Consider the following 20,123-nt stretch of genomic DNA (forward strand, 5'->3'; position numbering starts at 1 on the left):
AGTCAGCTACAGTACCTGCAGAAGATCACTAGTCTGACACTTCCATCAATGCTTCAGAATTCCCAGTGGATGAGAATAACTCAAAGTTATTGCCTCAGGAATGTTATAAAGCTATACACCTTAATGGGTACGCGACTGAATATGAACTTTTACAATCCTGAATTTAGTTAACGTAATTGAATCTCAGTACTTCTGATGACGCTGGGTTGAACAAAAAATATATTGTTGAAATCTAATCAAACAGAATTAAGCAAAAGTAAGATGTATACTATATTCTGCTTATTACTCATTAATCTTGTGATGACAAATACAAATTGCTTGACTATCATTCATATCAGTCTTGATGTTGCTCTCCCAATACTTTTTGCAGACATTGTATGTTTGGAGGTCTAACTCCGGACAAATGTACAATTTTTGTTCATTCGACATTTGTGTTTTAGTTTTATGAATATCATTGTCAACAACTTATTAACTTGATTTTTATACAGCATACAGATGCAGCCATTCAAAGTGTGCAGCACAGACACGTACCGCGGGTAATTGGCTACGTCATCGCGGGTCATTCCGCGGAACGTGATTGGTTGACCAACAGAGGCACTCGTGGGGCGTTGGTCGGTCGTAGAAAGATTTAAATGTCTTTACTGTGCCCGTTTTAGTATTGAATATTTATATGGAATTTTACCACTGAAGGGAAATCTTAGTAGCTGAGCATAAAAAGAATAGGAGCATAACACGTGTGGAGGCCATAAATGATATTAATTTGGGACAATAAACATACAGTATTATGTAAACTGTATATGCCTGGTCTCGGTACTTTAAAGAAAAAATACACACCAGTATTCCATTTCTCCCTAAACATTTTAAGAATCAAAGTCTTTAACTAACATGTGAAATAACGTGTATAAAAAGTGGTCGTTTTAAGCTTTTCTGCTAATATAATATGGAATCGCGTATCTAAAGAAATTAATAACGATATAATTATATTCATATACTGCAACACAATAGTACACGCTGTACAATGTCTGTTAATACTGTATGTGTAGGGCTGTTTCACCACTCCTCACGTGACATTGCGGGTGGTACTGTGGTCTATGTGCCCGACTTCTGAACCACAGGTTGGGTGTTCAAATCCAGCCAACACCATGGCTTTTCTATTAACAAACATGTCTTTAAAAAAATAAAATAGTAATATTATGGACAATGAATTGACTTTTTATATTTCTAAATATCACAACATGTTCGAATTTAAGTCATTTTTAATAACAACGAATAGTCACCTTCTTTCCTTCTGACGACGGTCCCTGCTTCTGCTTCCTGCTTCTATCGTGTCGGGGGGGGGATCCCTTTAGATCTCCCTTCAGATTTAAAAGGTTATTAATCTTATTTTCGGTGTCGCATCTTCCCAGTGTAGCTGATCTTTTGCTGCCTGGGTAAACTATCACAAAGCTTTGGAGAACTTAACATTTCTATTATCAACAAATTGTAAATACAATGTTTACATTGGCATTATTAATTTTTCACTTGAGTGTATGGAGCATTGTCAGCTGTCACTGAGAGCAGACCCCCCGTTAGGGCTGCGCAAACGATCTTTTAAATTTTTATAAAGAAATGGAGGCTGTATGCATTACAATATAAACATTTACTGTCAAACTTTAAATCAACAATTGATTTAAAGATGATCTGTCATAGTGCAATGAAATACAATATTGTTGTTATTGTTGTTTTTATCCTGTAAAGCACTTTGAGAAGCCACCTTTAAAAGCGTTATATAAAGGCGCTGATTCTTATGGAATGTGTTTTCTTTCTTCTTTTTTTTTAGCATGGAATAAACCTATTACTTGATTCTTATGGAAGCCCGGTTCCGCCAGGGATTAAAAGAAAAACACACACTCTCTTGTTTCAAGCACCACATCTCTTCCCGTTAAAAAGAGGAAACACTTTACACTTTAACTCTTAAATGGAGGCTGTACAGTTTGCGTTACAATATAAACATTTATATTGATTTAAATCGCATTTTGATTTAAATCGCAAACGCGTGTGTATTTTTGGATTCACAATCAGACAAATGTAACTTAAATTGTTATCTTTGTCTTCTAAGTATCTTAATAAACTTTCAGCATAGCTTTCTCCCCGTTTAGATTTATTTTTCTTGGGATTTTGGGATCAAACATGGAAAGATTAGATTGTAATCGTTTTTATTTTTTAAATACATTTTAGAAAAGTGTAATCTATACTAAAAAGCTGTATTTATTTAATACCACTCGATACTTATATTAATGGAGTTTAGTTGATACTGTTTAAACTTTTATTTTAAATTGTATTACAGCATTGTACACATGTTTAAAAGAGAAGAGAGGAAACTCAAGCCTTCTTCAGGTGTGAGGGTTTCTGCTCAGAATGAAACGCTAAAATGTAATGTAGGCTCCGAATGGGTTCAATTATGATTTGGGCTTGATTAAGGTTGCTGCCTTTCATCTAAAATCCTGCTTGAATCCTTCTAAACTAAAAATTAGACACAAGAAGAGAAGAGGCTCTGGTGAAATTTCTCTTTTTTTAATTTCTCTTTTTTTCTTGGAAAAAAGTCAGACAGGCAGGGGGGAGAGTGAGTTCTAAATAAAGAGGTATCCAGGTAACAGTGAAATGGGCGGACAGTCTGGGGAGATCGCCCGTTTTCCATGTAAATAGTTCCCTGGTTCCGCACCCCTTGGTGTTTCTCTCGCTCTCTCTCGGGCTGGCGGGCTTGTCTTGTGTCTCTCTCTCGTCTGGGCACGGGAGTGCTGCTGGAAGGTGTTGACGGAAACACCTGATCATTAGCTCGAAAGATTTCAGTGCTTTGTGTATATTCTAATGGAAGTGGGGGCAGGGTGTGTGGGAACAGGTTTTCTCTGAAAGCATTTTCTTCCCAGTTTAGCCAATCTTGTTACAGCATGTTACAGTTTACTATTGTTAACCATACTAATTTTAAGTGCTTAATGCCATTTTTTGAACACGCAGGAATATTCTTATGTCCATATCTTCGCAAGGGAATCAGTGTGAATTGTAATACTAATTAAATGACCATGGGCACTTTCCACCCCCTCTGACAGCAGGAACATTCCTATTCTTAGCTCAGCAGCTTATTACAATATAGAGTGTTCAAACCGTTTTTTTTTACACAGTGACACAGCGTCGCATTGTGAATCTGTTTTTCCGTGTTTACAAAGAAAGTGGAATACAGTGATACTACCTGCTATATAGATACATATGTTTAGATATTTAGACCCTTAAATTAATATAATCATTAATAATAATGATAATAATGATAATTGGCCAGTGAAAGCTCTGTTGTCCTTCACATGAATGCCTGAAACATTTTACCGAACCCAGGATTTTACACTATATTCCCCATTATAAAACGGATAATTCCGGTCCTGAAGTCTGATTGCCTGACATACATTCGAAGAAGTCCTATATTCTCTAATATAGGCACATCCCGGAATTTTGACTTCACTGTGTAATGAAGAAATTTTAAAGACTACTTCTTAGCGTAGATAAAAAAGCTTGGATCCCCATGGAGAGTATCTTATACACATATCTTTTTCTGTTGTCTTGATCTCTTGAGGATCCTTGTAATATTTTGAGCTCTCGTTGAATGATAAAAGTGTCACAGTTTAAATAATTTTTGTTGTTAGAAATTATGAAACGCTGTGTTAAAAGCAAGGGAATTTTTATATCTGTTATAGTAAAAGAAAATGCCCGACGAACTAGGGATTGAACAGTTTTTCAGTGCTTGTACAATCGATGGAAATGTTCAAATAAATGTGCTAAAGAAATAAACAAAAAAGTAAGTTATTCCTTTATGATATTGGCTAGCTAATGTCCCATCCTTGTTAGTTAGATCAACGAAATGCTGTGGTGTTACTTTTTGTCGATGAAAAAAAGTCTTTTCATTTAAAATGACGGTTACAAATAATGTGGACCAGCGTAATACTTTGAGTTTTACTGGTGGAGCTCATACAGCTGTGTCTGGATATCTTGGTCAAATATTCGGTTAGTGTGTACTGTCTGTTTAGGGTTCTGTAGCATTCCACACAGCTGGGCAGCTTGTTCCCCCCTCCCACCCCTCTCTGTGTACAGTAGAGCCTCCTAGCTGTGTGGTTGAAGCTGATACCCTGGATTCTCTCCAGAGACAGCCGTATGAGCTCCACCAGGCAGGATAGGAGGCTCTACTGTACACAGAGAGGGGCGGGAGGGGGGAACAAGCTGCCCAGCCGTGTGGTTGAAGATGATACACTGGATTCTCTCCAGACACAGCTGTATGAGTTCCACTAGCCAGGACAGGAGGCTCTACTGTACACAGAAAGGGGCGCTGCAACCAGTCCAACCCCAGGATACAGTCCTCGCAGACTGGGGCAAGGTAGAAGGGGTGTTTCACCCTTGCAGCCCCAAAGTGCACGGTGAGCGCCCTGGGGGTCCAGCTGCCTCGGTGCCCAGCAGGACACCAGGCTGCAGCAGGGTGATGGTTAAACTGGTGTCGACGAGGGCCTGGCAGGGTCTGCCCTCGGTGAGGCAGGTTAGGAATAAGCCCCGGCTGTGGCCAACTCTTCCCACAGCAGGCAGGGTGAAGCGCTCCTTCGGGCTTTCTGGAGCAGGGGTAGCGTCGCTCAAGGGCGGCATTCCCCCCTTTAGGCCGCCCCGCTCCCGTTTCCTGACAGCATCCAGAGTCCCCGGGACTGGGGGAACCGGTGGTTCTCTGGGTCCGACATCATTGGCCGTTCACTGTCCATCCTCCCGCATCTGACACCAATTTAATGAATTTGGGTTCGTTGAGAAACTTGTGGAGTTAAAAACTGCGCTTTATTTGTTCTCCGTCACCACCCGCCAGCAGCACTCCCGCACCCAGACGAGAGAGAGACACAAGACAAGCCTGCCAAGATCGCGGGCCCGAGAGAGAGGGAGAGAGAAACACCAAGGGGTGTGGAACCAGGGAACTATTTACATGGAAAATGGGCGATCTCCCCAGACTGTACGCCCGTTTCACTGTTACCTGGATACCTCTTGGGGGGTATCCTCTATATCCTCTTGGGGGGAATATCCTCTTGGGGGATATTCTAACAGCAAGTGATTATAAGACAATCTGTCAAAGTGCAATGCAATACAATATGCTGGATAGTATGCTTCTCAAAGCGCTTTACAGGATAACAACAACCATAACAACAACAATTTTACAAGTCCTGTGAGGAAGAATATCCTAATATTATAATATTAATAATAATAATAAACTTTATTTTATATAGCAGTAGTATAAAGCGACACCTTTCGTCAAACTTTTGACATGTACCACGCCCCCTTTTTTCAGCCAATGGGTGTCCGCAGTGGTTGGATGTCCCGCCCCTGTGCCAGCCAATGGTGCGTTGTTATGGGTGCATGTCCCTCCCCCTCAGGAGCCAATGGTGTGTCGTTAAGGGTCGGAACTCCCCGTCTTCCCCCGGCCGGTCGGTCCGGAGCCGCAGGGTCCAAAAGCCCCAAGCCACCGCATCCCTCGCTTTAGGTGTGTGAAAGCGTGTATTGGTTTGGAGGGGGGCCATGTCTTCCGCGGGGTTGAGTGCGCTCTATTATAACCCTAAGGAATCGGGTAGTTACGGCGGCGTGGGGAGTCTGGTGAGGGCCGCGAGATCCCGGGGTGTGAGCGGCGCCAGCCACGGCCGGGTGGCCGAGTGGTTGTCCGGCCAGGCTGCTTATACGCTGCACAAGCCGGCGCACGTACGTTTTAAGAGTTTTAAGAGAAACAGGACGTTGGTGTCCGAAATGGACTGGCAGTGGCAGGCCGACTTGGTGGACATGAGAGAACACTGCGAGTTCAACGACGGTTTCTGTTACATCTTAACGTGTATAGACATGCTGTCTAAATACGCTTGGGCCGTGCCGCTGAAAACCAAGTCTGGAGGGGCCGTGACAGGCGCCTTCCGAAATATACTGCAAGAGGGGCGTGCTCCTAAAAAGCTACAAACGGATGAGGGTAAAGAATTTCTGAACAGGACCTTGCAAAATTTTCTAAAACGTGAGAATATTGAACATTGCGTTACAACCAGCGATGTGAAGGCTAGCATGGTCGAGAGGTTTAACAGAACTATTAAAACAAAAATGTGGAGGTACAGATGCAGCCATTCAAAACGGGTGGGGTATTTCGCAGTACACCGCGGTGGGCGTGTCGCATCAAAACGCAATTTCACGCAGTATCACGCTGTGCATCACGTCATTTGACGTCATGCCGGAAAGTATCTGGAATCACTTTGTAAAACCGCCAGGAGGAGCCAATAAAGCTTAACCTCTCATGTACAGCATTTGAGCTTTTAAATTTAAACTGTGTATTACAGCATGTTAATCATCAGTCATTAAAAAGTTGGTATATTTTATGAAAGCAAGATTGCTCAGTTGGGCAAAAGTACACAAACCTACCTTTATCATAAATATTTTAATTATGCAGAAATATTTTATGCATCAAAGCCTTTAACGGAGATATTACTCAAAGTATTAATAATGAATGACCTTGGACAAGCTGTAAACTCAAAGTATTATGCTGGTCCACATTATTTGTAACCGTCATTTTAAATGAAAAGACTTTATTTTTTCATCGACAAAAAGTAACACCACAGCATTTCGTTGATCTAACTAACAAGGATGGGACATTAGCTAGCCAATATGATAAATGAATAAATTACTTTTTTTGTTTATTTCTTTAGCACATTTATTTGAACATTTCTATCGATTGTTCAAGTACTGAAAAACTGTCCAATCCCTAGTTCGTCAGGCATTTTCTTTTAGTATAACAGACATAATAACCCCCTTGCTTTTAACAGAGCATTTCATAATTTCTAACAACGAAAATTATTTAAACTGCGACACTTATCATTCAACCAGAGCTCAAAATATCACAAGGATCCTCAAGAGCACAGCAAAGAGTGTTTTAAAAGATACTTGTACCAGATACATGAGAATCCAAGCTTTTTTATCTACGCTTTCTTATCTGCGCTAAGAAGTAGCCTTTAAAATTTATCACACAGTAAAAAGTCAAATTTCAGGGGCATCCGTATACCAGAGATTATGGTACCGCTTCAGAACGGTGTCAGCCAGTCAGATTCCAGGACCGGAATTATCTGTTTTATAATCGAAAATATGTAATCACGTATCTAAATAAACTAATAATGATATTAATTTAAGGATCTAAATATCTAAATCTATGTATCTATATAGCTGGTAGTATTACTGTATTTCTCTTTCTTTGTAAACACGTTTTGTTTACACCCGAATCGCAGGTGGATTCTGTTTTTTGGTCTGTTATGGTCTGTAGCTTAAATCCTGCTTAACTAAAAATTAGACATGAGAAGAGTATTATTGGACAATGTTGTGAGGCTCTGGTGGAATTTCTCTGTAAACTGAAGAGTTATAGAGGAGACAGGTTGTGTATTGCTTCTTTTGACACTTGTAAAAAAAACATTCCAATGTTAATGCGACACGGAAGATAATGTGGTATATTGGTCGTTGGTGAAAAGATTTAATCATTTAATCTCTTTACTGTGCACATTTTAATCCACTTAGTATTGAATATTTATATGGAATTTTACCACTAAAGGGAAATGTTAGTAGCTAAGCATAAAACGCAGAGGAGCATAACGAAGGTCATAAACGATATTAATTTAGGAACATAAACATATTATGTAAACTGTATGTTGCTGTTATTGGTATTTTAAAGAAAAAATACACACCAATACTCAATTTCTCCTACAGTATATTGACATTTTTTATATTTCAAAATAACACATGTTCGTACTGTATGTACAGTACACAGCGGTACCGCAGGTTGAACTGTAGGGCGCAAATCTACCCGAGCCCAAAAGCCCAACATATTAATGTGCATTCGCCTGGCTCTGCGCGGTTTTCATCACTCTCTGCGAGAGTGCTGGCTGTGACGAATTAAACCGGTTTCACAGATATTTTCAAAGTAGAAGGGGGTGAGTCTTCCAGCGAAAGACACCCCCCCCCCTCCAAAACCCCTTTTTTTTGCTTACAGTAGTAGTACTTAAGTACAGTACAGTAAGTACAGTAAGTACTTACTGTACATTACTTACTTTCGGTAGTACTTCTCGCGTTAAGAAAGCTAGGTGTTAGCATAAACTATTAGTAATCAATAATATTAAATTTAGCACTGTAATAAATTGTGCTAATAATAAATTCTATTCTACTCTGAGAATGTAGGGGGGAGGAAGAATGCCCGTGGTCTTTTCACTGATAAACTTGTGTCAAGCTGTCAACAAAAACCAGCTGTCAAAAAAAAGTTTTTTTTTTTTAAAGTCAATTGTGTGTCCATAATATTGCTATTTTGATATTGCTAATTGCTATTGCTACTGAGTCTTTGTGTCTACAGTACACTGTTTGTGAACCAACCGGTTCTTATAATCGTCGTATAATCACTTGTTGTTAGAATATCCCCAAAGAGGATATTCCCCCAAAGAGGATATAGAGGATATCCCCCAAGAGGTATCCAGGTAACAGTGAAACAGGTGTACAGTCTGGGGAGATCGCCCGTTTTCCATGTAAATAGTTCCCTGGTTCCGCACCCCTTGGTGTCTCTCTCTCTCTCTATCTCTCTCTCTGTCTCTGTCTCTCTCGGGCCCGCACTCTTGGTGGGCTTGTCTTGTGTCTCTCTCTTGTCTGGGTGCGGGAGTCATGATTTCTAATGTGAATCCCTTCCATAATATTTTACTATTTCTGGAAGATAACATACTTGGAAAGGCAATACACTGGGATGGGGGTGCTTCCACTAATTTCTGGTTTGAGTTTCCTGTGTTTTATTTCAGCTTCACATTGGTTCTGAAAGTTAACACTTATGCAAGACATTTGTTTGTCTTGTTTGTTGGGCATATTGAAACTGTTACTTAGCTTTCTTTGTGAGGGGAGTTATCCTGAGAAAACATGTACTTTTCTTTACTGTTTTCTTGATTTTCAAACATAGCTATTATGCTATGCTGTGCAGTATGGGGTGGCTGTTTACTTATGAATAGTGGAAGCCCGAGTAAAATGATCAAAAACACAGCTGGACAGTTGTTGAAGTTGACCCACAACCGGCTAAAGAACTGCCCAGAACAGATGTCCGTATTAAACCTAGTTCACTCAGTAGTTTAAACTAAGTGTAAAGTGCTATGAAGAAGAATGCATTAAGATACTCTCACAGTTTTATGAAAGCTATAGTTTTTTTAATCTTTTAAATAATGGGTGCTCCTACAGTTAAAGGACCCAAAGAATCTAAAAGCTTCACAGCTCAAAGGCAAAGTATCCATAGATTTTGCCAAAGCTATTTGAATCAAATGGCTTTTTTAATTCCTTTTTAGGAACATATGTATAGCAAAAAAAAAAACATTATGCCTAGGGACGTTTTTTTACAGCAAGAAATTATGTCTGTACAACTGAAACACATTTTGGAGTACTTTCACAATGCTTTTCTGTTTTAATTAATCCAAACATTTCTGGCTCCATCATACCAAACAACATGGTCTTTAACATCATCCTGAAGACATGGTCTTCCTGTCACGAACACGGACTAAGATCCATGTCAGGTCTTGTAGTAGACCTTATGCGATGCAGTAAGAGCTGGAGAAAACAGGAAGCGTGGTAAAAGGGAACACACAGGGGTTTAATAGTGCACAAAATAATAGTGACAGTCTGTGAGACAGTGAACAGGGGAGACAAAGAATGGCATCCAAATCCAAACAGATCCAAATGCAGGTCAGAGCACAGTCCAAGAGTCCATCAGCTAGTAATCCATCCTGGGACGCGACAAGGTTAAAATCCCCGGGAGGGGGGAACACATGGACAGACAAAACATGGAGGTCCAAGGGTGACAGGGCGAGATCCTCCAGACCCCGAGCTCAGGAAGCGGGAGGTGTCGGGGATGAGGCCTATGCCCTCAGGAGACGGACGTAGGGTTTCCTGGTGCCAGGCGGGCCTAGCGACATCCTTACCCTAATGATGAGCCCCGAGGACTGGAGGAGCTAGTCTTTAAATAAACCTAAAAAGGTACACCTTGGAAGCTTTATCACAGAAACAATAACAGGAGAAGTGGAGCGCCCTCTAGGGAGGGATGTCAGGCGTGACAGTACCCCCCCCCCTTCAAGGGAGGCTCCTGACACCCTACACAGTTAGAAACAAGGGCAATACTATCAAAAACAAGAATATCACAAGCACAGACTATATACAACCAGAGAGAAGGAAATTCAGAATATCACTATATACAAGAGATAAAATCAGAGAATACTATAGACAAAAAGGTAGGGCTGTCCAATCACCAAAATAGTTCCAGAAAAAAATCCAAAAGTTCTTTTTAAAAAAAAAAATCCACAAAAAAAATTACCTTGTCCAGTGAAACAGAAATGAATCATTACAGAAAAACAGGAAGGGCATCTTGAAGAATTTGGGGGAGAAAAAAAAATCCAGATAAGGGTCCGGGTTTTCCAGATTACCGCTCGCGGGGTCTAGCATTGGCTCATCAGGCGTGACACTCATCAGGGATGTCAGGCGTGACACTTCCCCCCTTTGTTTTAATATTACTGGATAGAACACTGAATTGTCATCAAATTTGTTGCATCTGATTTCTATCGTTGCGATGATTGTGCATGCATGTACAGATGCAGCCATTCAAAAGAAGCGGGCGATACCGCATTATTTTGCGGTGCGCTTTACGCAGTTGTAGTGTGCTCTCTGAAGGCACCAGTTCTGTAGGGTTTGGGCATTTACTGGGACAATTATTAATTGTAGCCGTAAATCACAAAATGATTCTTTTAATGGCTTTAGAATCCAACCATGCGACATAACTCAAACAACGCACACACACAGGTACTAATACACGAGGATACATTTATTAATATATAGAATATGCATGTAAACCTAACAGATCTTATCGAGAAGGTTATCAGAATACAAAAGGTATATATTCAATCAGTTAGGAAGAGTTACATATATCAGGAGGACATACGTTCAGTATATCATTCATTTAGACCGTTTCATAATTGAACTTGGTTACAACTTCTACATTAGATACTCAAAACAAGTACATAAGTCTTAGGAATTAAATTGATATCAACTGGTTGGGATAACAATTGAATTCTCGAGCTGTAATGCAGTGAAGTTGAATACTCATCCAATCTCTGGGGATTCAGATCTCCTGCGGGCTCTCTGGCTCCGCGCCAGGCTGTGCTGTGCGGCTTGCGACTGTGCGCTGCTGATGCTCACTGACCGGCTAGTTAGTGTTGGCTTTAACTAGCAGAGTTTGTGCGCAGGAGAAAAGATGACTGTGGATCCCAGCAGGTCAGGAAGAGGACCGGTTTGTTCCTGATGAAGTGTTAGTTCTGAATAGTGATTCAGCTGTCCACAGTTCCGACCTGTTCACGAGGCTTGCTGCTGATGCTAACCTCGGGTGGATCCTCGGGTCACTCTCTGGCAACCTCCGCTCTAGACTCTTAGAACAAAGGAAAGTTCTGGCACTCGGACACACTGGCCGTTCCGTGGTTGTCTGGGCTGAGTCTCAGGATGGTCAGGAGGCGCGCTGCGAGAATGTCCTGCCCTTGGGAGCCTTCTGCTCCTGGGCCGTCCTGCCCTGGAATTCTCCTTTGAATTCCCTTTAGAATTGTCTGAAAAAGTTCACAGAATTCTCTCAGGCCCTCTGTGTTGCCTGTTTTTACCTGGAGGAACTTCAGCTCATTCATTGGCTGAAAGTTCAATGGGCATCAGAGTCCCACGTGAGTTACTCGGCCCTACCAGTCCCTGATTGGTTGATCAAGGTGAGATATGAGTCACTTACTCCTGACACTTAGGAATGCAATCCAGATGTCCATCTGGCACTCCCTAGACAGATAGGCGCCAATGGATGACCAATGATCATGATAGCCAGTCTTAGCTAAGTGCATCCCCCTTTGGGAGCTGTCCCTTATCAAAAGAAAACATCTTTAAATCAGCCTGCATGAACAGTTTCTCTGTGGCTGCACCACAGAGATGAACAGAGAGATGGGGCCTCATTTGGGAAAGCACAGCAACACTTAATTCTGTCTTATTAATAAGCCTCGCCGCTACACAGTGTACCACGTGTTACCATAAATTCTCCTATAGTACCGCAAGCAAAATAATAGTATTCGGAATTTCCGCAAGGTGGAGCTAATAAAGCTCAACCTCTCATGTTTGAGCTGATCGCCATCAAAGTCTTTAACAAAGATATTACTAATAGTATTAATAATGAATGACCTTGGACAAGCTGTAAACTCAAAGTATTGCCCTGGTCCACATTCTTTTTTTCATTGACCGTCATTGTAAAAGTAACACCACAACATTTCGCAATCACGCATTTGTTTCCAATCATGCAAAGTACAGTAATTTTTGAGAATCTCCGATTCACCACGCCTTTCACATGCTCATAAAAGAGATTGATTTAGGAACATAAACATATTACTGTATGCAAACTGTACTGTATACAGTATGTATATGTATATTTAATGTCTTTACTGTGCCCATTTAAGTATTGAATATTTATATGGAATTTTACCAATGAAGGGAAATCTTAGTACCTGAGCATCAAAAGAATAGGAGCATACTGTAACGCGTGTGAAGGCCATAAACGATATTAATTTTGGAACTTAAACATACAGTATATGGCTGGTCTCGGTACTTTAAAGAAAACATACACACCAGTATTCCATTTCTCCCTAAACATTTTAAGCATCGAAGACTTTAACTAATGTGATACCGGAGTCAACAAGCATACTTTTAGAATTTGATTAAAAGGGAATATTTTATGAAAGCAAGATTGCTCAGCTGGACAAAAGTACACAACCTACCTTTATCAGAAATATTTATGCATCAAAGCCTTTACCGAAGATATTACTAATAGTATTAATAATGAATGACTTTGGACAAGCTGTATTTTCAAAGTATAATTTATTTAGCACATTTGTACAAGCACTTGGAATCTGTCCAAGCCATACTTTGTCAGGCATTTTGTTTTACTTCAACGGGCATAAAAACTCCCTTGCTTTTAACAGGGCATTTCATAATTTCTAACTACGAAAATGATTTAAAATGCGACACTTATCATTCAACTAGAGCTCAAAACATCACAAGGATCCTCAATAGCACAGCAAAGACTGTATTAAAAGATACTTGTATGAGATACATGAGAATCCAGGCTTTTTTTTATCAATGCTTTCTTTTCCATATACCAGATTTTATGGAACCACTTCAGAAGGGTGTCAGCCAGTCAGATTCCAGGAATCGGTACTTTAAAGGAAAAATACACACCGGTATTCCATTTCTCCCTAAACATTTCAAGCATCGAAGTATTTAACTAGCATGTGAAATAGCGTGTGAAAAAGTGGTAGTTTTAAGCTTTTCCGCTAATATAATATGGAATCGCGTATCTAAAGAATTTAATAACGATATGATTATATTCGTGTACTGCGACAGGGCTGTGTAGGGCTGTTTTGCCTCCCTGTTCATGCGAGTTGTCTTGTAGCCTACTGGTCTATGTGCCTGATTAACATCTTGCAGGTTGTGTGTTCAAATCCAGCTGGTGCTGGACTTTTCTTTTAACAAACATTTCTTCGAAAAAATAGAATAGCGATATTATGGACAATCAATTGACTTTTATATTTCAAAATATCGCAACATGATCGATTCTAAGTCATTTTTGATAACAATGAATAGTCACCTTCTTCCCTTCTGACAATGGTCCCTGCTTCTGCTTCCTGCTTCTATTGTGTGTGTGTGTAATAGAGTAAATTTTTATAGAGAAGTGGAGGCTGGACAGTATGCGATACAATATAAACATTTATATTGATTTAAATCGTATTTTGATTTAAATCGCAAACGCGTGTTTAATTATATGTGTTTTTTGAATCATAATCAGGCTAATGCAACATAAATTGATACAGTATCTCTGTCTTATTTTTAGTAAATAAAGTGCATTTTTGCACACTATATGTGCAAACGTTTTATGATATGTCGCTGTTGTGAATGTCTGTGGACATGTGCTGGCTGGATAGGAGGCTCCACTGTACACAGAGAGCTTAGAAGACAAAGATATCAATTTATTTTAGTCAAAAATTTATATATCACCTTTAAAAGTGGAATCTCAAAGCAAAGTACATACCCAACACTGATTGAACCCATCTGCCATGCTAATAAAACACCTTGAATTGAATCGAATTGAGGGAAAGAGGGGGGGGGGGCGCGCGGCAAATAAGATACACTCCACAGGCATCCACAACAGCAACATATGAAACGTTTGCACATATAGTTAAGATATTACTTGGTTTTCAAAGTCGGGAGACATTAGAGGCTTGCCACACCCGGACTGTTAAACCAACGCATTAGCACGTCAAAGCCCATTGAGGACCCGGGCGCAATAATTGTTTTGTCCCTTGATTTACTGATCTGCATTAATTATGGAAATCGAGTTCCTGCTCTGTGCAGACGACCTGGTCCCGCTGTCGCCCACAGAACAGAGGCTGCGCCAGAACCTGGCACTGCTGGAGCAGCACTGTCAGACCTGGGCGCCGACAGTCAATCTGGACAAGACCAGTTATGGTTTTCCAGAAAAAAAGCCAGACCCCAGGGAAACAGCTACAAATTCACACTTAACAACATATTAACACCTAACAACGGGAGCAGGGACGAATTAGGCCAGTACCCACTATTGTTAAACATACAGAAAAGAATATTAAAGTATTGGCTTTAGTATTAGTTTTTTATTTAGTATCCTCTGTAAAACGTCTTCTCTAGTTGTCCTGCATATGTATTCGCTAATGAAGCTGTGTGTTCTGAGCCTGGTTCTCTACATTTCTGTATGAACCAGCTTAGAGGGCTAAAGACAGCTTGTGTTTAAATTGAGTGTAAGGTAATTTATGCCTCTAAAGTCATGGTCAGCATTTATTATTGTACTGTGCTGTGAACTTGTTCTGTGCCTAGTCACATTATTTTATAGCGTTTTTATAGCGTTATCAAATCTGGTGGCGCTGTGTGTTAGTTTCTTGACTCCCATGTCACATGGTCTGTGATTGAATCCCATGGAACTACAGTATGACTTTATATTTTAACAAACATTTCTTTGAAAAAATGAAACGTTTCCCTTGGTCAGAGATTAAATAAAACCTCACTCGCACCAAACAAATTTATATTTCTAAATATCACAACATGATCGAATTTAAGTCTTTTTAATAGCAATGAATAGTCACCTATGCGTTACAAAATAAACATTTATATTGATTTGAATCGCGTTTTGATTTAAATCGTAAACGCATGTTTAAATATGTGTTTAAAGGCGATATACTGTATAAAAGCGCTGATTCTTATGGAGTGTGTTCCGCCGGGGATTCAAAAAATTTATTTTTTTTAATCGCGTATCTAAGGAAAATTGCAGTATAACTTTGTTCATGCACAAACAGTGGCATGTTACATTATAATTTGGGTGTCTCCCCTTGCCAGAAAGCTCTAAATTGCATTTTGAGTGCGGTTTTTGACTTTTTCTAAATTGCAACCCATAAATAAAGCTGATAAAGCTTAGACTAACTGTATTCTAAACTGTATTACAACGTAAATTGCAAAAATGCACTTGGAATCTGTCCAAGCCCTCCTACGAAAATTATTTAAACTGCGACACTGATCATTCATCTCTAAATAAACTTTATTTTATATAGCGTTTTAGGCGAATAGGTAATTAGATTGCTCATAAACCTAATCGCTTTTTCTACATAAACACAGCGTGATTGCTCTCTGAAAATGCTTTTCCTTTATATTTAGGCTCAGAATTCAACTATAGATCGCATTATTATAAACTTTCTTGGAAAAATGTATTTTATGTAAACCATGTTTGCTATTAATTCATTTAGGGCTAAAATACGTTCATTGTCTTCCAATCGAGTCGAGTTGACATTAGAAGCTTGCCACTCCCGGACTGTTACACCAACGCATTAGCATGTTAAAGCGATTTCATTGAGGAGCCCAGCTACCAGTTAACACTGTACTTCCTACTTTGAAAATACCTGTGAAACCGGTTTAATTCGTCACAGCCAGCACTCCTGCAGAGAGGGGGTTGTACTCGTAAAGTAGAAGCAGGCGAGATTTCCAGCGAAAGACACCTCCCCCCCCCCCCCTCAAAAACCCAGTAAGCAGTAAGGCTTTATGTTGAAAATTGAGGTGGATTTTGTTTATGATAAAGAGGAGAAACTGGGATGGGAGGAGGGTTTGGTTTTGCATAAGGGGCGGGATTATGATAATTGGAGGAATTTGCGAGAGTATAATGGTTTGATATATTTGATTTTGTATTGTGGTCGTTATCTATGTTTTTGGTTGGTATTATGTTTATATGGTTGTTTTTGTTGGTTGGTTGTTATTCTGGTTATTAATAATACGATCTATAGTTGAAATCTGAGCCTAAATAAAAAGAAAAAGCAAGTGATTAGGTTTATGAGCAATCTAATTACTTATTCGTTTAAAACGCTATATAAAATAAAGTTTATTATTAATTTGCTGGACAGAGCGGTGAACATTAAGACAAAGACAAAGATAACGATCCTGATCAGTTTAGAAATCTGTGTACGCTGTAAGGTTTTTACTTCTTAAACTTTTAAAATACACGTTTCAAATAGAAAGAAATCCTCTTCCTGGTACAGTCGCATGAAGAGAGAGGCGAAACAGCCCTACACAGCCCTGTCGCAGTACACGAATATAATCATATCGTTATTAAATTCTTTAGATACGCGATTCCATATTATATTAGCAGAAAAGCTTAAACTACCACTTTTTCACACACTATTTCACATGTTAGTTAAATTTAATTTATTTATATATTATATATTTATATCTCTGACCAAGGGAAACGTCTCATTTTTTCAAAGAAATGTTTGTTTGTTGATTGTTATCAAAAATGACTTAAAATTGATCATGTTGTGATATTTTGAAATATAAAAGTCAATTGATTGTCCATAATATCGCTATTCTATTTTTTCAAAGAAATGTTTGTTAAAAGAAAAGTCCAGCACCAGCTGGATTTGAACACACAACCCGTGAGTTGGTAGTCGGGCACGTAGACCAGTAGGCTACAGGGGAAGTCGCATGAGGAGGGAGGCGAAACAGCCCTACACAGCCCTGTCGCAGTACACGAATATAATCATATCGTTATTAAATTCTTTAGATACGCGATTCCATATTATATTCCCTATTAATCAAATTCTAAAAGTATGCTTGTTGACTCCGGTATCTCTTTAAAGACTTCGATGCTTAAAATGTTTAGGGAGAAATGGAATACTGGTGTGTATTTTTTCTTTAAAGTACCAAGACCAGCCATATACAGTACTGTATGTTTATGTTCCAAAATTAATATCGTTTATGGCCTTCACACGCGTTACAGTATGCTCCTATTCTTTTTATGCTCAGCTACTAAGATTTCCCTTCAGTGGTAAAATTCAATATCTACAACGGGCACAGCAAAGATGTTTACTGTAAGTCTTTCTACGACAGACCAACGGACCACGAGTGCCCCTGTCGGTCAACCAATCACGTACTGCGGTGCCGCGCGTCATCTTGCGTCACAATGCGCGACGCCACCTGCGGTACATGTCTGTAACGCGCACTTTGAATGGCTGCATCTGTAGCAATGCTAACCACATCGCCACCATTAGAAATGGATGGATATCTTGTCTTTCTAGTTCAAAGGTTTGCATGCATAATTTAATTTTGAGAGCCACTGAGACATCTGGTACTACTGTTGTATTTATGAAAAAAACATACAAAAAGCATACTAACAACTGTGCCATCCTATTCCTTAGTTAATACATATTTTATAAACAGTTAACATTGTTAGCAAAATATTTTGAATGATATTTTACCCTATATTTTCTTTAATTGTGTATTTATTTTCTGATAGTCAGATTTAATGTATGTTTGAACAATAAAAATATACAAAAAATATACAAGATGCGAAGAAAAGTGCAACAATTTATTACAGTGCTAAATTTATTATTATTGATTACTAATAGTTTATGCTAAAACCTAACTTTCTTAATTAGATGCATTTATAACAATGAACTAAGTGTAACATAGCATTCAGAAATACAATCGAGAATAATTTTGTTATACATTTTAGAAAAGTTTCATCTATTTATACACCACAGAACTAAAGACGATTAAAATCTGTAATCTTTCCACATGTAATGACATTAGAAAGTACAATAAGTTCCTGCTTTGTCTTAACGATGGTATCAAAAAGTAGTCTAAGTGGTGAGAAGCCTGTACTTGATGATGATTAAAGGACTTAGAAGTCAAAGAAAATGATTTACGTTGTTTAATTTTAAACACTTAGTTATGAATGCAGATGCAATTGGTGCCATTCGATAGAACAGCCATTGTGCAATACTGAGCTCCGCGCCTCCTCCCTCTCTTGGTGCCGCTTCCCCCTCTGACAGAATGCAGTGGGAGGCACGCTATTTTCAGCCTCTGTTTGGGGGGAAAAAAAGACCTGCTGATCTGTTCTACATACCAGGAAGACAACAAAATATGATTTTTTCTATTCGAAACGTGTGTTGTTTTTAGGTAAAAACCTTACAGCGTACACAGAGATTCTAAGCTGATCACGAAGAAGAAAAATCACCCGTTTTTCGCACATAAAAAGTGGTTATTAACTTTCGAAGCCTGTTTTTATAGTCATGCAATGTCTAAACAGGAACACATCATTATATCTCATTTTTTATTTATTTTTTATAAATTAAAAAAATCATTTGCCCAGCCTAATTTTAAAGACCTACTTGTGGAACTTTTCACAGCCTGTACATAAAGCTATATACACAATACTGCTGACAGCAGGAAAATTCATATTCTTTACTCAGCAGCTTATTAAAAACAACACACATGATGTTCAAACTGATTTTTTTACACAGAAGACTGACACAGCTTCACGTTGTGAATCTCTTTTTCTAAGAAAACATTTGTCAGTCTGTCCGTGGGGGGAAGGGGGACTGTCTTTTATTCGAAGGCTTGCCTATGTTATTTTGTAAATGTAGAGGGTGAGAAAAGACTTGTGAAACCGGTTTGTTTACAAGTAATGTAGGAACAGAGACTCAGTCTTTGTGGAGTGAAATTCGGCACAACCAGCTAGCCAGCACTTCAGCCGCAGCGCAAGGCAAATGCGCCACGTTAATGTAGGGCTTTCGGGCTCACGTGGGTTTGCACCCTACACCCTGCGGTACCGCTGTGTACATACAGTACGAACATGTACGAACATGTTGTGATATTTAGAAATATAAAAAATGTCAATATAATGCCAATAATATTTGCTATTTTAGTTTTTCGAAGAAATGTTTATTAAAAGAAAACTCATGGCGACAGCTGGATTTGAACACCCGACCTCAGCCTTATAAGTCAGTCACTTAAGCCATCACGCCACAGATGCAGACATGCACTAAACAGTGAAACAGAAGTACACATATCAATGGAAAGTCTTATACTACTTATACAGTCTTATACAGTACATGAATATAATTATATCGTTATTAATTTCTTTAGATACGCAATTCCATATTATATTTCCTATTAATCAAATTCTAAAAGTATGCTTTTGTTTACTCCGATAACGCAGAAAAGGTTAAAATGATCACTTTTCACAAAATATATAAACGTACAGTAATATGGTCAGAAGTAGCACGTAAAAACGTTTCTGAAATAAGCACATGTAAGACTTTGATGCTTAAAATGTTTAGGGAGAAATGGAATACTGGTGTGTATTTTTTCTTTAAACTACCAAGACCAGCCATATACAGTACAGTTTACATACAGTAATATGTTTATCTTCCTAAATTAATATCTTTTATGAGCATGTGAAAGGCATGGTGAATCAGAGATTCTCAAGACTTTGTATGATTGGAAACGAATGCATGATCGGATCAATGAAATGCTGTGGTGTTACTTTTTGTCAATGAAAAAATAGTCTTTTAGTTTACAAAGATGGTTACAAAGAATGTGGACCAGGGTAATACTTTGAGTTTACAGTTTGTCCAAGGTCATTCATTATTAATACTATTAGGCATATCTTCGGTAAAGACTTTGATGCA

The sequence above is a fragment of the Atractosteus spatula genome, chromosome 1 (assembly GCF_055471065.1).
Source record: "Atractosteus spatula isolate fAtrSpa1 chromosome 1, fAtrSpa1.hap1, whole genome shotgun sequence".
Classification (NCBI taxonomy): Eukaryota; Metazoa; Chordata; class Actinopteri; order Semionotiformes; family Lepisosteidae; genus Atractosteus; species Atractosteus spatula.